The sequence below is a fragment of the Mus pahari genome, chromosome 10 (genome assembly GCF_900095145.1).
Source record: "Mus pahari chromosome 10, PAHARI_EIJ_v1.1, whole genome shotgun sequence".
Classification (NCBI taxonomy): Eukaryota; Metazoa; Chordata; class Mammalia; order Rodentia; family Muridae; genus Mus; species Mus pahari.
In genome coordinates this window covers 8,324,962-8,332,589 of record NC_034599.1, presented here as the reverse complement: position 1 = coordinate 8,332,589, position 7,628 = coordinate 8,324,962, and positions in this window count along the sequence as shown.

Genomic DNA, 7,628 nt, shown 5'->3' with positions numbered 1-7,628 from the left:
AGGAATTTGAAAGATGGTAGACAAATATCCTCTGTAATTTTTATTTATGGTTTCTAAAAGTTAATCCTAATTACAGCACAATACAATTTGATGCAGTTTATCTGAATACTTGGTGACATGTTAATCCATGCCTATAATTATTAAAAATACACAGATTGCCAAATTTTATCACTTTTAACATCACATTCTGTCTGTATAGTCATATTCATCTTCTGTCTATTAAGTATTTTCATGTCTACAATTTTGTAATTTTTAGGATGTTATATAAGTTAAAATACACTATAAAATCATTTAGAGAAAGGTCTTTTTACTCAGACTAAGAGCATTGAGAACCATCTGAGTTGCTACATATACATATATATATATATTAGTGTACATTCTAATTTCTAATGTTTTCTAATGTTATTTCTAATGTTTTTGTTCATACTAACACTACTGCTATAGATCTTTCTTAAAATTTATTCCTGTAAAAATTTCCCTCTCATTCTTATTGTATTTTATCCATAATTCTCATGCATCTGCAGCTGTTGAAATGGACCACTCACTCTTTCATAGGTATTCTATACACATTGTTCTTGTGTCTTAGTCTGTGCTCTATGTAACCACCATTCGTTTCACACCCTCAAATATTCAAATGTTTTTAAGCCTCAAAGCCAATTTCAAAGGCCATTTCTCTCAAAATAGTCATTGTGCATTGCTTTGGTATAAATAATATATATTTCCTGTAGGTAACCTAATTTGTGCTATTTACTATGTTCTATTAAATCAATTTTTTTCTAAGTGTTATCATCTTCATATTTTGTATGTTGCTACAATTTCTTGACCAGAGCAATTTTTTATTTTTTCTCTCCTTCCCTTCTGTGCAGAGATTTCCTCTGAACTGGAGTGTATTTCCTCCTAGAGTAAGGGTGGAGACTCTTAAGACTCAAGAGACTAATGAAGCAGAGAGCATTATAAAATTAGATGCTTCTGAAGTCCCCCAACCCCTCAATGTTACAAAAGCAGTAAACTTGCTGAGGGGAACTTGACTTTCATTAATGAAACTGACTGCAAGATAGGCAGGTACCCGAAGAGGTTCAGATTTTCTGAGTCATCACACCTGCTGAGGTAGGCTTTCTAATAATGCAGCTCTCTGTGAGTCACACATATTCCTGTAAGAAACCCCTCACTGTTCACATCTTCTGAAAGAAACACACATGTCTGCAAGGCTCTCAGTCTTCACTAATGATATTCAGTATGCTGCCTATACATCAATATTAAGAAGTGCTTACATTTTTAGTAGGATAAATGTATATAATTAGAAAAGAGGAAAATGTTAAATTTCTAGTACCTACATTAATTGTATTCTTAAATATAGCACTTTACTTCTGGTTAATTTCTTTGTAGCACTCACATTCTATAGTTTAAATCTACTTATTCTGCTGGTGGTCCAGTTAGTGGGTGCTTATCTACATCATCCACAACTGTGCACAGGTTTTCTGCTCTCCCCAGAGAATGAAATAGCTGGACCAAGGTACCTGCTTCTACTGTTTGTCAGACTGACCCTAGACATTTGTTTCTTCCAATGGAACTAGGTCCCAGCTTTGCTTCTTTGGGGTACAAGAATGGAAACCACAAATTTACTCTGCTTCATAATAATAAATCTCAATTATTTTTATTTTAATGGGTAAAATTCTATATTGAAGTAATTTAGTAATAGATTACATTAAATCTACATGAAATCTGTTTATACATTACTTGACAATCCTTTTGATCTAACCAAATGATTAAATGAAAATAAACTCTTGGTTGTCTCCCTGTGCAAAGCTTTTAGATTCAAGTGCCTTCTCAATGGTTGATCCTTGTCCCCAAGCAAACATTATCTTCAGTCCTGGCAATATTCTTTGTTTTGAAGTCATTTTGCTTAATATAAGTATAACCACTCAATCTTTAATTTAATGTCAGCATCATGAATCTTGACCTGCTGCTCACACTTAATCCACTTGCCTTTCATGTATGCTCCTAGCAAGCAACAAATAGGCAGGTCTCACTATTTAAACCTAATCTAACAATAAATATACTTCAATGTACATGTCTGCATATGTGACATATTTATGTATACTACTTTAAAATAAACATTTATGTTTAATTTACATAAAAAAAATAAATAAATACCTGGAAAGAGGAAAAAATAAACTCAGGTTTCCCTATACTTGTTCTTTCAGAAACTTGGGATCAAGAATTAATCTGTGTATGACTTAGTGACAGGTATTAATCTAGTCTGAATATTAATACATCTCATATATAAAACCTACAGACCACCATCAATTTGAGTTCCATTTTATCACTTGTGCTTATAAGATTTCCTGGTACATGTGTTTCAAAAATATGTTTGTTTGAAATCTAGCAATTTTCAAATTTCAACTGTTTAGGAAACTGCTCTCAAGCAAGACTGTGTATCACAAACACATGTAAGATGATAATTCTCACAGAAGCCCAGGTTTTCTAATTCAGGCAAAATACTGCATGAATACACACTGTTATGTCATACAATCAGGGGGTATGCCCACCTTCAAGCTCTTAAATTTTACTCTTCTGTACTGTCAGATGAAAGCCTCACTTAAAACTACTACATTCTTTGGGACTGGAGACCACTTGCTTCTGTTCCAGAGGACCTGAGTTTAATTCCCAGCATCAACACTGTATGGGTCAAAACTACCTACATCTCCAGATCCAGGGGAACTGACCTCCTCTTCTGTCTTCAGTGGCACCTGCACACACCTGGCAGGCACACATAAACATTTACACAATTAAAAATAAAAATGTAAAATTGTCAAAATTCTTATAAACACAGTTCTATGTATTTTTTTTTTGTTTGTTTAAAGAAACAGTATGAGCAAACATTAGGAATTTTCTGGAAAAGTTGGAGAAAACTTACGAGTACCTAAAGGAAAACTACATGTCATTTTTGAGAATGCTTTAAAGATATTATTTTTATGTAGATATGATAATTCCATGTCAAAGGACAAAGTTATCTCCTGACTTTGAAAGGGAATAAGGCTGAAGCTGTTGTGTTGTTTTCTGTAAGATCCAAAGATTCTAAACTCTCTCATTTTACACAATGTCATCAAAACAAGGTTTTAATTGGCCACAATGTAGTTCAATTGAGCCAATAAAAAGAATCATTGATTATAATCTTTTTAGAGCTATAATGACAGCCATTTTTTATCATATTGGCAGGCAAAATTGCATTTTCTTCGTCTCAGGTCACTTACCACCCAAATGAGCAATTGTTAATGGAATCAGATCATTAGTTCCTGCTATACTGATTTCTGTGTCACCACATGAGTGCACATTTCAGTGGCAAGAGGATATTCTATATGGCTTTCTCTTGTGCTCAAGGAAGACATTTGGTTAGTTTTGATAAATGACTCCATTTATAGCATGAAGAATTATCTAAGTGAAATTGCTGACCGCCAAGTTGGGAAGGCTAACGACAGAGAAAGACTGGCTCATACCTGCTATAGAATGAGGACAAAATCTAAATTATTCATGTTAAGGCAAAGTATTAATCTTATTACTGATAAAGTAGAAATAAAATGCACATAAACATGTGAGCGATTATTGAGAACCTTCTCTGTTCTCCATACTGCACTAAGTTACTTAACATACATTTGTTTAAAAGAACTCCAATGAGAATATTGTTATTTCATGGTTAAAATGGAACACTATATCCTAGAGCTGATAACATAGCAAGAAGGCTTACAAACAGACATTATAAAACCTCATTTCAGCCTATCTGCTTAGCAGGCCACATCGCTTGACTCACTTGACTGTTTGTGCACAGTCAGTCTCTGTTACCATGCAGGTGTTTTGTTGTTAGTTGTTATTATTCCTAGAAGTATAATTGTGTTACCTCTTAGTGTGTCTCTTCCTTGAACTATAAGATAATTTAAAATGTAATTAAGATATATTAGGAACTCATGTTCTAAGTGAATGGCTGAATAATTGGTGCCTTGTGGTTTTCAGCAAAATATAAATGATATTATCAAGATCAAAAATATTAGAGTCAAAGAAAAATTTTGCATATTTTCATTCTTTTCTCTCATCATATTGTTATGATTCCCATTACTATGACAAAAATACCAGGGCAATATAATTTGCAGAGAAAAATGTTTTATTTATTGGTAGTCTTATTGGTTTTGCATATGGCTTCATAATAGTAGATGTGCCTGTGAGGAGAGATCACAGGTTATACAGAAAGCCAGGTGGTGAGAGAGCCAGTCTTGGTCTTTTATAATTCCCTTTTCTCATTACTAAAAAGGTCTCAGGAAACTATTTGAATCCCTTCCAAAACATGACCTAGTAGACTCTATCTATTGAAAGGCAACACCTCTTAACCTCTTCACACAAACCAAACTTCTAATACATAAGTGGGCCACTTGAAACTCATCTAAACTGTAGAACCTCTTATTTCTGGGATTTCTATATATAATTGTGCTGTTAAAAATAAACTGTAAAGTACTTGTTATAGTTTCAAGTTTTCTTGAAAGCCATGGCTGAATGGATTGGTGTAAGTTAATATTTGAAATATATAAGTCTTCTGGTCAACTATTTTATAGAATAAAATCAACCATGAATTAGTGTTATAAATTTTAGGTCATATCTTTGTTCTGAGTTTACTAAAGCTACTTTTAAATATGTACAATTCCATTTTGTTGGCCATAGGATAAAAAAATAAGTGAAGCATTCTGCTTGCTGATAGTATTTACTGAGCATATGTAGTCTATGTCATAGCCAAAGCACGAGAAATAAATATATAAAATAATATAACCACAAACACACACACATAGGCCCAGAGTTGTGAATGGATACACATGCATACTAACTTAGTGAAGTATTATTGGGTCAGTACATTTTAATACCCCAGGTTTAATTAATGTCCTATTAGAATACTCTTGTTTAGAGATAACCCCAACATGCTGGTATGATATTTGCTTCTGTGTCAAAAGAAAAGGAGTGACTAGATCAAACAGTATTTTAGCAATTTATTTAGAATTATATGTTTTTCTAAATCATGAAATACCTGTACAGTAATATAATTGTATGAAAATATTGCTAGCCTTCAAAGAGTAAACTTTTCTAGAACTTTCTAAAAACTTAATATTTTTCTAGATTCTTTAAGATGATGCCATTAACTTGTTGCCCTAGTGTGCACTCATCCTATTGAAGTTTAACCTGTTTTTTTAAGAGAACAATATGACCAACCTTAGTTCCATTTCTTAGATAACCAGTTTTAACAATGTAAGAAAATGTATAATTTTAATTTTAAATTCGTTTTCCTTCTTGTACATGACTGAGAGTAAAGTATTCATATATGTGTTGTAGTTCTTGTTTGCTAAAAGTTGCCAATAGGTTGGAGGCAATCTTATGTAATGCATATCCCAAAAATGTTGGAAACAACCTCAGATTTGCTTGATGATATAAGTTTGTTGTACTGTTGTTCTACTAGTTGCTTAAGAGTGAGTTGAAGTCAGAAGAGTTTATTCCCCTTTAAAAATGAAGTTAAGGTTTTGTAAAGAATCCCTCATCTCTTTCCCAATCGTTTGATGCTGTTCAGTAAATACAAAGCTAAGCCCTTTGATAGGGGCATACAAGAGCAGAGTTACATACACAATAGGCAGATTATAGGTTAGCCTTTAACTCACACTGCAGACATAGAAAAAGAAGTGACAGATTCAAATTTGGAATTGCTCCTAGTCAAATTACTCTAAGGGGAAGTACATTGTTTTCATTCCTTAATATGTTACTGATACATTTTGATGCCTCTGAAGTTATCTTCAATGTGTTAACTGATGCATACCTAACTGAACTTAACATGTTCCAACATGTTAAGAATGCAATGTTTTGGATACTTGATTTACTAAAACACATCCACGCATACACAGTCCTAAACATGCATTTACAGATCACAGAAATCTGATCTACATTCAGAATATGTAATTGAAATTTTGAAATGTGTACTTAATTTGAACATGTTTAACTTTCTGCTTTTTAATGCATATGTTCCAATGTTTAAAGTGCTTACATAGGCTTGTGTAGGCATATTCACCCTCACTGGGCATGTGCTCCTTCCCTCCAGCTCATTGTCTTTTCACTACTTAGTAGTCTACCAAAAAAGCTTTGTGCTCATGCACATGTCTCTAGTTTTTACGGCATTCTCTGATTACAAATATACTGGTATCTAAATAGACATAAATTCTTGGAGCAGAAGGAAGCACTGGAGTCTCGTAGGCAAGAAAATGTATGGCTAGGCAGGAGTGCATCAAACGAACCAACATGGCTTAGAAGAAAATCACAGTTATACTGAATACAGACAGAAGCCCCCCCAAATAATAACTACTTTAGTCCACTATGGAAGAGAAATCCATGTGTAATGAGGCACTGAATTTCTCAGAAAAAGCTATAGTTAAGAGGACAACTGCCAGGAGAAAGTTTTTGTTGACCTCCCACAGTGGAAGCCAGGACCCCTGTGGAGTAGCAGCCTTTGTTCCTGCCTCTTAGGAGTCCACGGGAAATGAAAGTTACAGTCTAAAGTCTCCAGAGCAAATGTTTATTGCACATTAACATGTCTTCAGTAAACTATCATTATAAAACAGCAAATGTTAAAGTGACTGAAATGCTGAATCTACACCTGTATCCAAAGTCCTAATTATCATAGTGTCATGATATTGACATGAAATTAATAGTTATTACATCAGAGGAGATAGATTATTCTTAAGATAAGTGTTAGTAAGCATGTCCAGAAGCACAGATTCTATTCGATGTTCTAACATGGTAATCATTTATGTATAGGAACAGAGAACAGACAATCATAAGTGAAGACACGTTTAAGACACTTAGGTGAGAAGTCAAGGTAAGTGGGTTAGGGCAAAATACAGGGAATCTCAGCTACTGGGCTAAGGTAGCTTTTTGGCTGGTGGAAGCAGGATATCTATTAGTGAACACCAAAGAAGGTGCCTAATAGTTACAGAGATGTTAGAACACATATAGAAGTGGGCAATAAATGGCCATTCAGCCATCCAAGATCATTGGGTTCTAGAATTGTTTTTTCCCATCTTCCTATAAGTCTGTAGGAAGTTTTCAATAAAAGATTCTTTGTAAGCTTTAGTTTGACCAATCAGTGAAGACAAGTGATCTTGTATTGTGGTAGAAATAGCTCATTTTAATTCAATTAAAATCAAGGAAGAAGAAATAAATATGACCCTGGCATGTTTATTTTGAATAAAATCATGCCATTATAAATAAGAAATTGAAAATACAACATAAAATACTCATACCAAGTTGAGGTTTGGCCCATGTTCTTGAATTAGTTTTATTGTTAAAATTCAGCACTTGCGATCCAGCGCCTTTCCCCACCTGAGGAGGGGTGTCTGCCCAGCAGTCTCCAAGTCTGAGCCGGAAGGAGGGGTGTTCGACCAGGACCAGTCCCCAGGTCTGACTCGGCATCCAGCGCCTTTCCCCGCCCGAGGAGGGGTGTCTGCCCAGCAGTCTCCAGGTCTGAACCAGAAGGTGAGCCATCTTGGTTCCGGTGCACTGCTGGGGAGAGGGCGGACTGGAGAAGAGTCACAGCTTCTGGGAGGGAACCC